This window comes from Rhinopithecus roxellana, chromosome 20 (genome assembly GCF_007565055.1).
Source record: "Rhinopithecus roxellana isolate Shanxi Qingling chromosome 20, ASM756505v1, whole genome shotgun sequence".
Lineage (NCBI taxonomy): Eukaryota > Metazoa > Chordata > Mammalia > Primates > Cercopithecidae > Rhinopithecus > Rhinopithecus roxellana.
The window spans coordinates 70,677,605-70,693,375 of record NC_044568.1 but is presented as its reverse complement, the minus strand read 5'-3'; the positions used below and the strand labels follow the sequence as shown (position 1 = coordinate 70,693,375).

At 51.7% G+C, this 15,771-nt stretch overlaps 1 long non-coding RNA gene and 1 other non-coding gene across 2 annotated transcripts; both read left to right on the top strand.

The window, feature by feature from the left end:
• Positions 1-675: 675 nt before the first annotated feature.
• On the top strand, positions 676-839 carry LOC115895376. Its single transcript, XR_004055577.1, has one exon. It is a non-coding gene; the product is annotated as a U1 spliceosomal RNA (small nuclear RNA).
• A 2,852-nt stretch (positions 840-3,691) lies between these two features.
• On the top strand, positions 3,692-6,988 carry LOC115895213. Its single transcript, XR_004055390.1, has 3 exons — positions 3,692-3,849; positions 4,623-4,977; positions 5,166-6,988. It is a non-coding gene; the product is annotated as an uncharacterized LOC115895213 (long non-coding RNA).
• Positions 6,989-15,771: the final 8,783 nt, after the last annotated feature.

Sequence of the window (15,771 nt, the reverse complement as noted above, 5' to 3'; positions counted from 1 at the left end):
CATGCCCGGCCATAATTATCTAGTTGTAAGGCCAGCTGATTAATTCATCTCTCCATATAATAACACATTCACAGGTTGGGAGATTAGGATGAGAACATCTTTGGAGAGGCCATTATTCTGCTTTTTAGAGAGAAAGGCCTAGGACAGGAATTCCCACTGCTCAGGTTTAAAGGAAATGCTATGTTCCTATCATTGGTTTATGAAGGCACCCCTTTCTCTACATTCCTACCAACATTGGATGTTTTCCACTTTTGGGACTTTTAGCAGTTGTTGAGCCAGCCCATTTTACCTCAGGGAAAATTGAGGTTTAAGGAGGGGAAATTACTTGCCTAAGATCTCATGCAACTTTCTGTTTCCCGACTCCCAGTCAAGTCTGATTCTCCCTTGGCGTGCCTTATATGGGAGGATATTTACCCGGTGGCTTGGAAACCACTCAGTGACTTTGTATCTTCCATCCATCCATGTATCTGCAGCCCAGCAAATGTATATTGGGAGCCTGAGACATGTGACCAGGGCCTTGTGGGCCAGAGGCAGACAGGAGACCATGTTGTCTTTTTTTTCTTTTCTTTTTCTTTTTTTTTGAGACAGAGTCTCCCTCTGTCACCCAGGCGGGAGTGCAGTGGTGCGATCTCGGCTCACTGCAACCTCTGCCTCCCGAGTTCGAGAGATTCTTCTATACTTACCTGGCAGGGGAGATACTATGATCACGAAGGTGGTTTTCCCAGGGTGAGGCTTATCCATTGCACTCCGGATGTGCTGACCCCTGCAATTTCCCCAAATGTGGGAAACTTGACTGCATAATTTGTGGTAGTGGGGGACTGCGTTCGTACTTTCCCCTGAGAAGAAAAAAAAAAAAGAGACAGAGATTCTTCTGCCTCAGCCTCCTGAGTAGCTGGAATTACAAGCATCCACCACCATGCCTGGCTAATTTTTGTATTTTTAGTAGAGACGGAGTTTCATCATGTTTGCCAGGCTGGTCTCCAACTCCTGACCTCAAGTGATCCACCTGCTTGACTCTCCCAAAGTGCTGGGATTACGGGTGTGAGCCACCACGCCCGGCCAGTGCTGTTGTCTTTTGAGAGCCCCCTTTTCTCTCACCTGATCTCCCTGCCCCCCATTTTCCCCTTTAGTCCCCTTTCCAGATGCTACTGAGTAGCTGCAGCATTGGTCTGGAAATGCCACCCAGGTTGGGATCCTTGCTGGGAGAGCCCTTCCTTCCCTGGCTTTGAAACTTAGAGCCTTCTGGTGTGCACACCTGCAGGGTCCAGGCCAGGCCTGTGCTTCTTGCTTCTCTCTGTCTCTGCCTGAGACTGGAATTCCCCCTCAACTAGCTTGAAGGGGACCCCCAGTAATGACCCCTCCTGGATTTCATACCCTTGTGTAACCTTGTTTCACGTTGTAAAACATTTTATTTAAATTTTTTTTTGTTGTTAGAGACAGGGTCTCACTTTGTTGCCCAGGCTGGTCTCAAACACCTGGCCTCAAGCAGTGCTCCTGCCTCAGCCTCCCAAAGCACACCCGTTCACTTTCTACAGGGTTGTTGTGTGTGACCAGCAGATGTGTTGGAAGTGATGGTGTTTCACTTCTGAGGTTAGGTCATTAAAGACATGGCGGCTTCTATCTTGCGTGTGTTCTCTTTCTCTTGGGCCACTCACTCTGGGGAAAGCCAGCTGTCGGGGCTTGAAAACACACACCCCTTTGAAGATGCCCATGTGGTGAGGGACTGAGGCCTCCAGCCCACAGCTGTGGGAATGTGGGAATGAACCTTTTAGGAAGTGCATCTTTCGGCCCTGCTCTAGCCTTTAGATGACTCAGCCATGGCTGCATCTTGATGGTAACTTCACGAGAGCCTAAGGCAGACCACCCAGCCCTGCCTCTCCTGGATTCCAGACCCACAGGAACCATGAGTTAGATGTCTTTGTTGTTTTACACATCTAAGTTTTGGGGCAATTTATTACACAGTAGTAGATAACTAATACACCAGCTGCAGGGCTTTGGGCATGTTCCTTAGCCTCTGCACCCCCATTTCCTCCCTTCTGCCATGAGAGTTGTAGAGGTGAGTGAGGAATGCGTAGACGCAGCACAGGGCCACACACATGAGGCAGCTTTCCAGCCCCTCCCAGGATGGTCCTGGTCATCTTCTGGCTCTTCCCTGGATGGACCGTGACCTCACAACGTCAGGCCAACTTACTGTATTCTTGGCCTGAGGTCATCCATTGGCCATGGACAGAGGTTCTGGGCAGGAAAGGGTGAGATAAAGAGAAGGGTCAGTCTCCTTCCTCCAGTCTGGGTCAGGAGAACCGTGCTGGGCCAGATGAGACATCCACTGTCTGTGCGGTGTCCTGGGATGGGCAGCTGGATCTGACTCAAGGGGAGATTTGTCTCTGTCTCCAGAAGGCAGAAGTGCTTCCTGGTATCCTTGTCTTGGGCTTGGCCAAGCATTCTGGCTGCCATTGGGGCCCCCAGGACAACTGAGAACTGTCCTTTCTTCACCTTCAGCTGCCCCTCTCCTCTGCCCCCTGGTGCCTGCTCAGATGCTTTCTTCACGGAACAGCATCCTCCCGACCCCTGGCCCCTGCCGCTGAGGCTCCTCCACCCTGGGCTCCGTGTTCTAGAGTTCACCGTGTACTAGTTCTTCAAGCTGTTTATCCTTCACTGCTTCCCTTTTCTCTGTGCATTACTCAAGAACTACATGGCCATGTGTCAGTATAAAAAAAATAAAGTTGACTGGGCGTAGTGACTCACGCCTGTAATCCCAGCACTTTGGGAGGCTGAGACAGGCAGATCGCTAGAGTCCCAGACCAGCCGGGTCAACATGGTGAAACCCAGTATCTACAAAAATATACAAACATTTGCCCGTGCATGGTGGCACATGCCTGTATTCCCAGCTACTTGGGAGGCTGAGGCAGGAAAATCGCTTCAACCCGGGAGGCGGAGGTTGCAGAGAGCACAGATGGAGCCACTGCACTCCAGCCTGGGCAACAGAGCAAGACACCTATCTCAAAAAAAGAAAAAAAAAAAAAAACAAAATCAAACCCAAACACAAACCCAAACAAAAAAACTATCATCAATATTAACAATTACAAAGCGCCTGGCTAATTTTATATTTTTAGTAGAGATGGGGTTTCTTCCATGTTGGACAGGCTGGTCTGGAACTCCTGACCTCAGTGATCCGCCCGCCTCGGCCTTCCAAAGTGAGCCACCGCGCACGGCCATGAATATGACTTTATAGCCCAGATTTCCTTCCGTGAACGCTTGTTGTGAAAGTAGCAAAGTTGCACCTCCGAGTTTACACAGAGCCAGCCCCGGAATCCGAGTTCCGGGTTCGAGCACAGTTCCGCCGCTACACTACCTCGGGCGTGACCTTGGTCGGAGCCCGGTCCCCTCAGAGCCTCAGTTTCCCGGTCTGGGAGCCCGGAATGACAGCTCGCTCCCTGCCCCGCCCAGCCCCGCCCCGCAAGCCCTGGCATTGGTTGGTGCGAGGTCCCCCTCCCCAGGCGGGGCCGGGCCTCTCCCGCCTGCTAGGCCCCAACCCGGAAATGCAGCTGGGGCGGAGGCGGGACCCACTCAGGCCGCGGCGGAGCGACGCTGGGCGTGGCCAATGGGGGCGGGCGGCGGCTGCGGCGCGACGGAAGTCCTGCCCGGCGTCGCGCGGGGGCGGGGCGGCGCCGGGGGCGGCGGGCGGCGGGCGGCGGGCGGCGGGCGGCGGGGCGGGCGCAGGATGAGGGCAGCCATTGCTGGGGCTCCGCTTCGGGGAGGAGGACGCTGAGGAGGCGCCGAGACGCGCAGCGCTGCGGGGGAGGCGCCCGCGCCAACGCAGGGCCCATGGCCAGGACCACCAGCCAGCTGGTGAGCGCGCGGCGGCGGCCTGGGCGCGCCGGCTTGTTACCCCGCCGGGTGCGGCGGTCGCCTGGGTCCGGCGAGGCGGGGCGGCCCGGGGTCTCCAGGGCCGGGTGCCGCCTCACCTGTAGCCGGGCGGCCGGGCGGGGGATGGCGGGCGCCGGCCGAGGGCGCTGCTCGACTGCGGCGGGGAGTCCGGGCCTGGGTTGCGGCGGGCGCCGGCCTGGCCGGGGGCGCTGACAGACGCGCGGAGGGCGGGGGAGGCCGGGAGGTGTCACCCGGCCCAGCGGGGTGGAAGTGCCTGGAAAGTTTGTTTTCGGCTCGGCGCAGCCTGGAGTCGAGCCTCCAGGGTTACCTTTCGGTTCTATCTGTAGAGGAACCGCCCTGGGCTTCTACCTGGAACGGGGTCCTTGGTGTCTCCGCCTGCGAGAGAAGCAGAAGGTGCAAGTTCTTGCTTAAAGCACCTGATGCGCCTGGGCCCCCGTTTCCAGATTCTCGATGATAGTGGTCGGGTAAACTCCTTTCACGGCCTGGCCAAGGGGCATTTGGGTGCTTTTCCTGCCCGTGGCTGTGCTCAGCGTTGTGGGAAGCCCCTGGGAGGCCGAAAGTGCAGGATCATCGAGGGGAAAGTGAGCTTGACAGGTAGGAGGGATTTTACGGGAAGGACGGAAACAAACCACTTGTTGGGTGAAATGTTTTGCTAAAAGTGTCGCTGGTGTTTCTATATTTTCTTTCTGTCGCTAAAAGTATCCCTCGTGTTTTTATGTTTTCCATATGCTAAGTTCTACAGTCTGGGGACGATGGTTTAAGAATTTATGCCTTGTATGCGATGCGCAGTGGGTGATGGAAGAACGTCTACATAGCTTTAAAATTTGATTTAAAAGGCGAATATTTTAAATGAAGGAAAACAAGAAATGTAATTGATCCCTTATCGGATGCGGCCTTTTTTTTTTTTTTTTTTTAGATTCTCACTCCCGGCGCGCAGAATGGAGTGGAGTGCAGTGATTCCATCCTGGCTCACTGCAACCTTCACCTCCCGGCTTCAAGCGATTCTTCTGCTGCTGCCTCCCTAGTAACTGGGATTACAGGCGTGTGCCACCATGCCCGACCAATTTTTGTATTTTTAATAGAGATGGTGTTTCGCCATGTTGGCCAGACTGGTCTCGAACTCCTGACCTCAGGTGATCCGCCTGGCTCGTCCTCCCAAAGTGCTAGGATTACAGGCATGAGCCACCGCGCCAGGCAGATGTGGCTTTTTGATGGGCGTTCTTGATCTTTTTTTATTTGTGGATGGGGGCGTCGTGAGTCTTGTTTCAGAACCTGAGGAAAGGTGTGGGCCCTCTTCTGAGAAAAATGCAGTGCAACACTGAATTTTGTGACTACGTCAGGAGGCTCTTGAACCTTCTGCGGCTCACTTGTGGACTTTGTAGAGATGCGTGATAATCCGAAGTGTTAAGGAAGAATATTCAGTTGAGAAAAATGTCGAAAGGTTGAAAGGGATGCCTGTCGCTATTTTGACTTGTGTGGCTGCACCCCAGAGTGCCCGGGGTAACATAAAAACATGAATTAGGCGGCTTTCTGAGGCTCAGCGGAGGCTGGGGCTGAGGGTCATGTCGAAGTCTGTGAGGTTAACCTGCACCCAGTGACAGTCATGGCGAAGTTTGAGATTAACTCGCACCCAGTAACGCTGTTGCAATGCAAGGTGTATATTTGGTGTCATCCACGGGAAGAGGAAAGAGCAAATTTTCTCACGGCCTTGGCAGTTCCACATGATGGACGTTTAGTATCTACAGTTTTCTTCACGTAAGGCAGCTTTTTTGCACAAAAACATTAGAATCCAGTGAGCAAGAATGATAGCATACAGGATAGATTTCCACATGAGGAAGTGTCAGGAACGAGGCTTTTGCATCTCTGTCAGCTGGATTTCCACATCTGTACATGTGTGAGAACATGCCGTGTTTCCTGTCCATAATGGTGGAGGCAGCCCTAATATTGTATTTTCACCTGAGGACGGATAGACCTTTAGGATTCAGGTGGGTTTGCATCTGGACTTTAGGGTGGCCCTGTAGGCCCTGTGTGAGAAGCCCCTTCCCAGTGAACTTTCCCATGTGTGTACGCGTGGACAGCCAACAGAGGGAGCAGTGTGAGCGTGAAGGCAGACAGTGGCCTGGCCCAGTCTGATGCTAAGTGGGCCAGAGGCAGTGAGTACCATTTCTTGAGCTGACTACTTAAGACAGGCGCTTCCCTAGGTACTTTCACACCTCATTGCAAGGTAGGCGTTGTTCCCATTTTGCAGGTGCAGAAGCTGAGCTGCAGAGACGTTAAGTACCTGCCTCGCAAGTGGTAGAAACTCCAGTGTCACCCTGCCCCTCACGTTCCGAGCCCTCGAGGGAGGGTCTGCCGGGCAGCTCAGCCCAGCACTCTGTGTAAGGAAGTCTTCAGTGCCACTGTCCAGGATGTCTTCCTGGGGGTTGGGCCTGAACGTCGTGACCATGCCGTGCTGGAGGCAGGAGGGGTGTCTTCATGTGGACGAACTGTACATATTTCTTTGGCAGATGGCTGAGCTCTGTGACCCCGGGGCCTGTTTCAGCCTCCTGCTGTCAGAAAGCAGCTGTTTGGAAAGAGGCTGTGATTCGGCCTTGTTTGAGGGCCGGTACTCTGAATGTGTGAGGCTTGGAATCCTCCCTTTGGCAACAAAGAAACATGTAATGATTCTGCTGAAGGTAGAATTGGGGGACTAGGCAGAGTGGGCTCCTGCCCTCCCTAGGGTGGTTCTGTCTTTTGCAAAGGTGGCTGCATCCTTAGGGGAAGGTGAGGGGAGAAGCAGAGAGCATGGAGAGCAGTGGCTTTCGATTTTCTCCCTCCTTTTGGGGAGTTCCTCCTTATGTGGCTGGTCTGGTGCATAGTGTGATGTATTCCTGTCCCCAGCGATGCCCCGACAGCCATTCCAAGCTGAGTCCAGAGTTGGCAAGGTGAGGTCCCAGTAGTAAGAGGGAAGTGGTTTGTTCGGCTCTTCTGAGATGTGTTTTATGAGAAAGATCCAGCAGCAGCCTGCAGAGATGTGGGGCCTGAAAAGAGGCCTTGGGCAGGTCTTCTCAGCAGGTCTTGGCTCTCTAGACTGTGTTCAGCACAGTTTTCGGGAGGAACAGGGAGCGTTACCTTTTCTTTTTTTTTTTTTTTTTGAGGTGGAATCATCTCACTCTGTTGCCCAGGCTGGAGTGCAGTGGTGCGATCTCCGCTCACTGCAAGTTCTGCCTCCCGGGTTCACGCCATTCTCCTGCCTCAGCCTCCCAAGTAGCTGAGATTACAGGTGCCCGCCACCTCACCTGGCTAATTTTTTGTGTATTCAGTAGAGACGGGGTTTCCCCGTGTTAGCCAGGATGGTCTCGATCTCCTGACCTCGTGATCCGCCCACCTTGGCCTCCCTAAGTGCTGGGATTACAAGTGTGAGCCACCGTGCCCAGCCTAGTGTGCTGGAGTGCAGTGGCACGTCCTCGGCTCACTGCAAGCTCCGCCTCTTGGGTTCATGCCATTCTCCTGCCTCAGTCTCCCAAGTAGCTGGGACTACAGGCACCCACCACGCCTGGTGAATTTTTTGTATTTTTAGTAGAGATGGGGTTTCACTGTGTTAGCCGGGATGGTCTCGATCTCCTGACCTCGTGATCCGCCCACCTCGGCCTCCCAAAGTGCAGGGATTACAGGCGTGAGCCACCGTGCCTGGCAGTGGTCCCTTTTCAGTCTATGCACTCATCCCCCGAGCCGCCTGACCCAGGGTTTAGATGCTTCAGGGCAAGTGATTGACTCCGATGGGAGATGGAGTCCAGCAAGCAGATGATGAACTGGGAAGCGCTGCAGAAATGAGGGGGCGAGCATGGCCAGTCCCTTCTGAGAGGTGTGTTTGGAAGAGAGTGGGCACTGGCGTGGTACTTTTCCCCTCTGAAGAGGCATCTTCTGTGGAAATGGACTTGGACAGGCTGCCACATGGTGCAGCAGTTCTGTGGGGGGCAGGTTGTGGCTGCAGAGAAGCACTGGGTGCAGAAACAGTCCCCCGAGCAGGTGCGAGGACTAGGGTGCTGTGTGCTGCTCCACGCCTGCCGTGCGGTGACAGGTGGCCACCGGGCTGCCCAGCACAGTTGTTTAGAAAGCAGGTTCAAAGGGCAGTGTGCTGGGAGGAAGTGCTGGTGTGGAAACTGCAAGTTTTGGACATGTATTGCTCAGTCTTTTGAGCCGTGCCTTCTTCTATAACAGAATTGCATTATTCACTTGCTCAGTGTGACATCATGTTCTTTAAAAAATTATTTGAAAATTGAGAACAGGTTGTATGTTCCGTCTCTAGCTGTTAGATCACACGCAGGGCACATTTTCTCAAAGAGTAACGAGGCATGGGTTCTGTGTGTTCTCTTCTCTCTCAGCGAGGAGAAATGTTTGGGTTCATGATGCTTGTTGGGGGGTCTCTTTTCTGTACCTGATATTGGTTGCACAAAGTCTGTTTCCATTCTCTTAGTCTAGAAAATTTTCCTGATATTTCAACTGGAATTTTTGCTCCAACAAATTCCAGGTCATTTAGAATGTGTTAAGATTGAGTTTCTGGGCTACACATCCTTTATAAGAGCACCTAATTCTGGTTTCAGTTTGTTTATTTATTTATTTTTTTGAGACAGAGTGTTGTTCTGTCACGCAGGCTGGAGTACAATGGCATGATTTCGGCTCACTGCGAACTCTGCGTCGTGAGTTCAAGTGATTCTCGTGCTTCAGCCTCCCAAGTAGCTGGAATTACAGGTGTGCACCCCGTATATTATTTATTTAATTTATTTATTGAGATGGGTCTTGCTCTGTTGCCCAGGCTACTCAAACTTCTGGGCTAGGCCGGGCGCGGTGGCTCAAGCCTGTAATCCCAGCACTTGGGGAGGCCGAGATGGGCGGATCACGAGGTCAGGAGATCGAGACCATCCTGGCTAATACGGTGAAACTCTGTCTCTACTAAAAAATACAAAAAACTAGCCAGGCGAGGTGGCGGACGCCTGTAGTCCGAGCTACTCGGGAGGCTGAGGCGGGAGAATGGCGTGAACCCGGGAGGCGGAGCTTGCAGTGAGCTGAGATCTGGCCACTGCACTCCAGCCTGGGCGACAGAGCGAGACTCCGTCTCAAAACAAAAAACAAAAAACTTCTGGGCTCAAGGGATCCTCCCGCCTTGGCCTCCCGAAGTGCTAGGATTACAGGCGTGAGCCACCGCACCCAGCCTGGGCCCACAGAATCGAGAACTGACAGTACTGTAGAGCCTGTGTATGAAGAAGATGGACGAGCCTGACATTATTAGCAGCTCACCGTTGAGCACATGGCTCCCTGCAGAATAAACAGTGTGTGGTTTCCATCTGATGAAGGTGGGCATGTAGTTCCTGGACAGTTCAGTGGCTTCCTTCATTCCACAGACAAGATCAGATGCCCCCTCTATCAGCCACCGTGCTGCGGACCGGCCCAGTCTGTTTTCAGATCAGCTTGTAGCACACAGGGATTCGAAATATTTAAAGATGAGGTTTGAAGGTATGTCTGGAGACCCAGGATGTTAGTTCTGGAGGTCCCTGTCTCCCGCGTGTTTGTGGAGCTGGTGAGCTGAGGAGAGGCTGTGTTGTCTCAGCGGGATGCCAGTCAGGATTCTTCTGGCTACGGCCTTATTTTTTACAATAAATTCATCGTTAAAGTCCCATTCTTTAACTTGTTTTTTCCCTTTTGGAATTAATTTGATTGCAGTAGGAAGGGGTTGTAGCTCAAAGTGACCGCTGTGCATTGAATGCTGTCAGAAAAGGCTGATGAGATTTGCAGGGAAGCCTCGAAGCCTCACTGAAATGCTCCTGGTGTGCGTTAACCTTTGCAGTGAAACATGTGGGAAAGGGGCCCGCACTCACTTTTCAGCTCTCTCTCGGTGATGCCAAGAGCCCCAGGGCTGGGAGCAGGGACAGGACCTTGCTCCTGAGTCTTAGGTGTGGTGTCTGTCACCCCTTGCTGCATTGGTGGGGCCGTCAGTGCTGCGGCCTCAGTTGCAGGGCGACCAGGGCTGCTCCGTGAAGGAGGCGCTCGCTCTGTGGAGCTGCAGGACGCTGTGTTCTCCTCATTCTGGCCATTGCCGCTGTCCTTCCTGCCTCCCCTTTTCTGGTGAGGGAGGGCTCCAAGGACTTGCTGGCTGGTCCCCAGGTGCCAGCACTCCTGCACCTCCCCCTCCTCTCCTGACCTGTCACTTTTTTCCTCCTCCATGAGGGGCACAGGCTCGGGTGCCCTGTTGTGGCCTCTCTTTCCAGTCTGTGCGACCCGGGAGGGTCCAGGATGTTCCCTGCTGCCCTGTTCTCAGCAGTTCTTGTCGTCTTCAGGCTTTTCCTCCTTGCCTGGAGAAATTTCCCTACATGGAAACTCTTGTGACTGTACAGTCTTTTCTGACCGATCTGCTGGGTTGGTTGTTTGTTTTGTGTTTTTGGGGGGGGACAGAGTCTTGCTCTGTCACCCAGGCTGGAGTGCATTGCAGTGAAAATGGCAATACCTAGCATTTGTAGAACTCGAATAGCTAGAACTCAGTACAGGTGGGAACGTAAGCGCCTATTGTTGCTGAGGTGGGGCGGCAGTCAGTTGCCAGTGTGTGTTTAAACACAGGCTGATTCAACAGTTGAGCTTCTGGGAATTGAAGCTCAGAAAATAATTAAGGTGTACGCAACTATTTTGCTACTAGAATATTTGTCACAGCTTTGAAATAGGGGAGAATTGGAAATCTCTTGAATTTCCCTCAGGCAGAGATAGTTTGAAACATTGTGGTAAGTCTGTGTCATCCCTCAGGATCTGTGGGAAATTGGTCCCAGGACCTCTCTCAGATACCAGAATCGGAGGATGCTGAAGCCCCTGCTCTGAAGTGGTGTAGTGTTTGCATATAACCTGTGCACACCCTCCTGTGTGCTCTGTTATCACTAGATGACATATAATGCCTAATGGAATGTAAATGCTATGCAAATAGTTGCTTTACTGTGTGTGTGTGTGGGTATATATATATATATTTTTTTTTTCTTTTTTTTTTTTTTGGAAATGGAGTCTTGCTCTATCACCCAGGCTGGAGTGCAGTGGCACAATCTCGGCTCACTGCAACCTCCGTCTCCCAGGTTGAAGCAGTTCTCCTACCTCAGCCTCCTGAGTAACTGGGATTAGAGGCACATGCCACCACACCTGGCTAATTTTTTATTTGTTTGTTTGTTTTTTGTATTTTAATAGAGACCAGGTTTCGTCATGTTGACCAGGCTGGTCTCAAACTCCTGACCTCAGGTGATTCGCCCACCTCGGCCTCCCAAAGTGCTCAGATTACAGGCGTGAGCCACCGCGCCCGGCCTGCTTTACCGTTTTCTTTAGGGAATAATGATAAGAAAAAAAGTCTGTGCATATTCAGTACAGATGCAATTTATTGTTTTCCTAATATTTTCTATCCACTGTTGGTTGAAACCATGCATGTGGAGTCAACCTATGGATGGGGAGGGCCGACTGTACTTTCCTGACAGGTGGTTACAGTGTTTCTACCTGAAAAGACCTGGTTGCAAAGCAGCATGCCCAGTGTAACTTTCCTCAGGCCCGGGGAAAAGCCTGGAGGGAGGTTCCTGCAGAAACACTGGCAGTGGTTCCCTGGGCCAGTGGGATGAGGACCAGGCATTGAGCTAGCAGTGGGGAAACAGTGGTGAATAAGGTGGGCCTGGCTGTGTCTCCTGGAGCTTACTGGACTGAGGATGAACCTTTCTCCACTAAGTTTTATTCTGAAAAATTTCAAAACTAAGGAAGAGTTGAAAGCATAGTACAATGACTATCCCTAGCCCTTTCGCCTTTATTCTACCAGTTGTTAACCTTTTCCATATTTGCTTGTATATGTTACCCCCTCACCTCCCCAAATTTTTTTCTATTATTTTTGTTATTTGAAAGTAAGTCACACACGGTAGCGTTTCACCCCAGAATCCTTCTGCAGGTACCTTCTGAGCTCAGAAGCTTTCTCCTGTACAGCCTCTTCATCATCACATCCAAGATAGCATTAACATTGCATGTTGTTGTGTTTTTTTTTTTCTTTTTTTGGGGGGGGATGGAATCTCATGCTGTTGCCCAGAATGGAGTGCAGTAGTGTGATCTTGGCTCACTGCAACCTCTGCCTCCTGGGTTCAAGTGATTCTCCTGCCTCAGCCTCCCAAGTAGCTGAGCCTTACAGGTGCGTACCACCACTTCTAGCTAATTTTTGTATTTTTAGTAGAGATGGGGTTTTATCGTAACATGGCATTTTTTAATGCAAAGGTGACATTCAGCCTTCCTCAGTGGTCCCCAGTCCTCGTCAAAGCTCTTTTTTCTTCTTTTTGTTTTTTTTTTCTAAGAGACTGAGTTTTGCTCTGTTGCCCAAACTAGAATGCAGTGGCATGATCATAGCTCACTGCTGCCTTGAACTCCCTTGGGCTGAAGCCATCCTCCAACCTTAGCCTCCTGAATAGCTGGGAGTATAGGCCTGTGCCGCCACACCTGGCTAATTTTTTTTTTTTTTTTTGAGACGGAGTCTTGCTCTGTTGCCCAGGCTAGGGTGCAGTGGTGCGATGTCAGCTCCCTGCAACCTCCGCCTCCCGGGTTCAAGCAATTCTCATGCTTCAGCCTCCGGAGTAGCTGGGATTACAGGTGCCTGCCACCACGTGTGGCTAATTTTCATATTTTCATTAGGGACAGGGTTTCACCATCTTGGCCAGGATGGTCACAAACTCCTGACCTCATGATCCCCCTGCCTCAGCCTCCCAAAGTGCTGGGATTACAGGCTTAAGCCACCACGCCCAGCGCTGGCTAATTATAATGTTTAAAATTTTTTGTACAGATGGGGTCTTGCTGTGTTGTCCAGGCTAGTCTTGAACTGGGCTAAAGTGATCCTCCCACCTGCTTCTCCCAAAGTGCTGGGAATACAGGCATGAGCTACAGCACCTGGCTGGCATTTCTTAAAATACGAGGCTAGTTGTCTCATATTTTATGTAAATACAGGATTCACAATCTGGATTTGTCTCATTGTTTCCTCATTAGATTAGATTCAGGCTATTTATGGCAAGAATCCTGCTTAGGAGATGATGAACTAAAGGTAATTTTTTGTTTGTTTTTTTGAGATGCAGTCTCACTCACTCTGTTACCTAGGCTGGAGTGCAGTGGCGCAATCACGGCTCACTGCAACCTCTGCCACCTGGGTTGAAGCGCTTCTCCTGCCTCAGCCTCCCGAGTAGCTGTGATTACAAGCGCCTGCCAATGCGCCCAGCTAATTTTTGTATTTTTAGTAGAGACGGAGTTTCACCATCTTGGTTAAACTGGTCTTGAGCTCCTGACATCGTGATCCACCCACCTCAGCCTCCCAACATGCTTTGAGACAGAGTCTCGCTGTGTCTCCCAGGCTGGAGTGCAGTGGCGCGATCTCGGCTCACTGCAATCTCCATCTCCTGGGTTCAGGCGATTCTCCAGCCTCAGCCTCACGAGTAGCTGGGATTACAGGCTCCTACCACCATGTCCGGCTCATTTTTGTATTTTTGGTAGAAACGACGTTTCACCATGTTGGCCAGGTTGGTCTTGAACTCCTGACCTCAAGCCATCCACTTCGGCCTCCCAAAGTGCTGGGATTACAGGCGTGAACCACCATGCCCGGACTTCCTTAGTGGCCCTTCTGACCTTAAGCTGTTTTCCCCTCCTGACAGTGAGACTCTGCTCTTGTGGTCTCTTTCCTGATTGGGCAAGGTGCCAGGGGGCTTTTTCTAGGCCTTGACTTTGCTCTTGTTTCTAAGGTATCCTGTGGTGGTAAAAGGGACGTGTGCTCTGTGGGTAGGTGCAGCCACCTGTAGAGCTGAAACTACATCCCCAGGATGGTTGTGTGGCTGGTGGTCCTTGGGGAGCCCAGCAGTCAGTATCCGAGCAGCCTACCTGTCTTGGGGTTCCCGCTGTGCACCTAGGCCCAGGCCCAGGGCTCCGCTGACTGGCACCCAGCACTGCTTGGACTTTCCCTGTGGGAAGGGATAGGAATAGACCAATCTTTGGAAGAATGGTGTGCTGGCTTTGCTGAGCCCTGTTGTTCGGAAAGTTTGATCTGGAGAGCTGCAGCAGCCAGACCCTGGGGAGGCAGGTTAGTGAGCAGGCTCCTGACTTACGAGCTAAGAAGCCTGATGGCTGCTCATTTCCCCCAGTGTCGACATCACTGGGGGTCCTTCCTGAGGGTGAGTGCTGGGTTCGTCTGCGTTTGTCTCTCCCAGTTGGGCTGGACTCTGGTCCTGAGGCTGAGGGAGTGCATGGCTCCTTCAGAGCGTGGGCTCAGACGCTCAGATGCTCGAGTGCTTCCGGCTGCTTTTCCGTTGGTAACTCACGTGTTCTTCCTGCAGGCTGGCATTTTTCTTTCATGGATTTTTTTTCATTGGTCAGAATTATAAGTCTTCTGATTGTATGTACATAGCTGGTTATTATCAGATACATAGTTTAAAAATGCGCATCTAAATATAGATTTTATTGGTGAATGCATTGTGTTCTCATTCCATAAAAAGTCTTAAGCACAAAATTATGCTTAAAAAAAAAATCTTAGCACTGGGTGTGGTGGCTCACGCCTGTAATCCGAGCACTTTGGGAGGCTGAGGCAGGTGGAGCACCAGAAATCAGGAGTTCGAAACCAGCCTCTCCAACATGCTGAAACCCTGTCTGTATAAAAAATACAAAAATTAACCGTGCGGTAATGGCACGTGCCTGTAATCCCAGTTACTCGGGAGGCTGAGGCACGAGAATTGCTTGAACCTGGGAGACTGAAGTTGCGGTGAGTGGAGATGGCACCACTGCACTCCAGCCTGGCCAACAGAGTAAGACCATCTGAAAAAAAAAAAAAAAAAAAAAAATTCTTAGCAGGCTCTCCTGTGCAGATGCTGCTGGTGCTGAGCTTTGTGTCTGGGGCAAAAAAGGTGAGGGCGGGCCCCGGTTGGTTTAGGAGAAGTGGTTATGAACAGAATGGGCCCCATGCTCCCAGTTTGAGGAAATTCTTTCGTGAAAAAGATTGCTTCTGCAGCTTGGAAGGGGATGATCCAGCTGATGCTCCTGTCCCTCTCTCAGCCCCAGGGGCAGAAGGGAAACAGTCAGCATCACGGCCATTGCAGATGGTGCCCAAGGCAGGAGAGTAGTTAGTGTCTGAGCAGGAGGGGGTGGCCGGCCTTTGTGGGGCTGCTTTAGAGAGCTGGGCAGAGTCTGGACCCCAACGTGGACTAGCAGGGGAGGAGCTCTCCTGGCTGGGGTGGCCACTCAGGGAGGTGTGGGTTGCCTGAGCAGGGAATCGGCCTCCTGTGGAGGAGGTTTCCGAGCGGGAGGTGCTCTTCGTGTGGGCCTGGAGGACCTCCAGGCGGCCTGCACTCGCCTAATACAGCTGGCTTCTGCTGGGAGGCTGGGTTTGCAGCCAAACTCTGAGACCTTTTGGACAAAACATGCCAAAGAAGTTGGTGGTGATAAGAAATTCATACTAAACTTGTTCTATTAGGGCTTTTTTCGTTTCAAGTACATTATTTCCCTTCAGTAGCCCTCTATTTTTCAAATTAATGTTGAGCATCGTGTCAGAGTCAGGTTTTGAATGACACAGGATGTTTCAGATCCTGTAAGTTTACTTGAAGCTATCAAAATAGCCTCCTAACAAAGTTATTTTTATTTTTATTTTTTTGAGACGGAGTGTCTCTCTGTCTCCCAGGCTGGAGTGTAGTGGCGCCATCTCGGCTCACTGCAAGTTCCGCCTCCCAGGTTTACACCATTCTCCTGTCTCAGCCTCCCAAGTAGCTGGGACTACAGGCACCTGCCACCACGCCCGGCTAATTTTTTGTATTTTTAGTAGAGACGGGATTTCACTGTGTTAGCCAGGATGGTCTCGATCTCCCAACCTTGTGATCCGCCTGCCTTGGC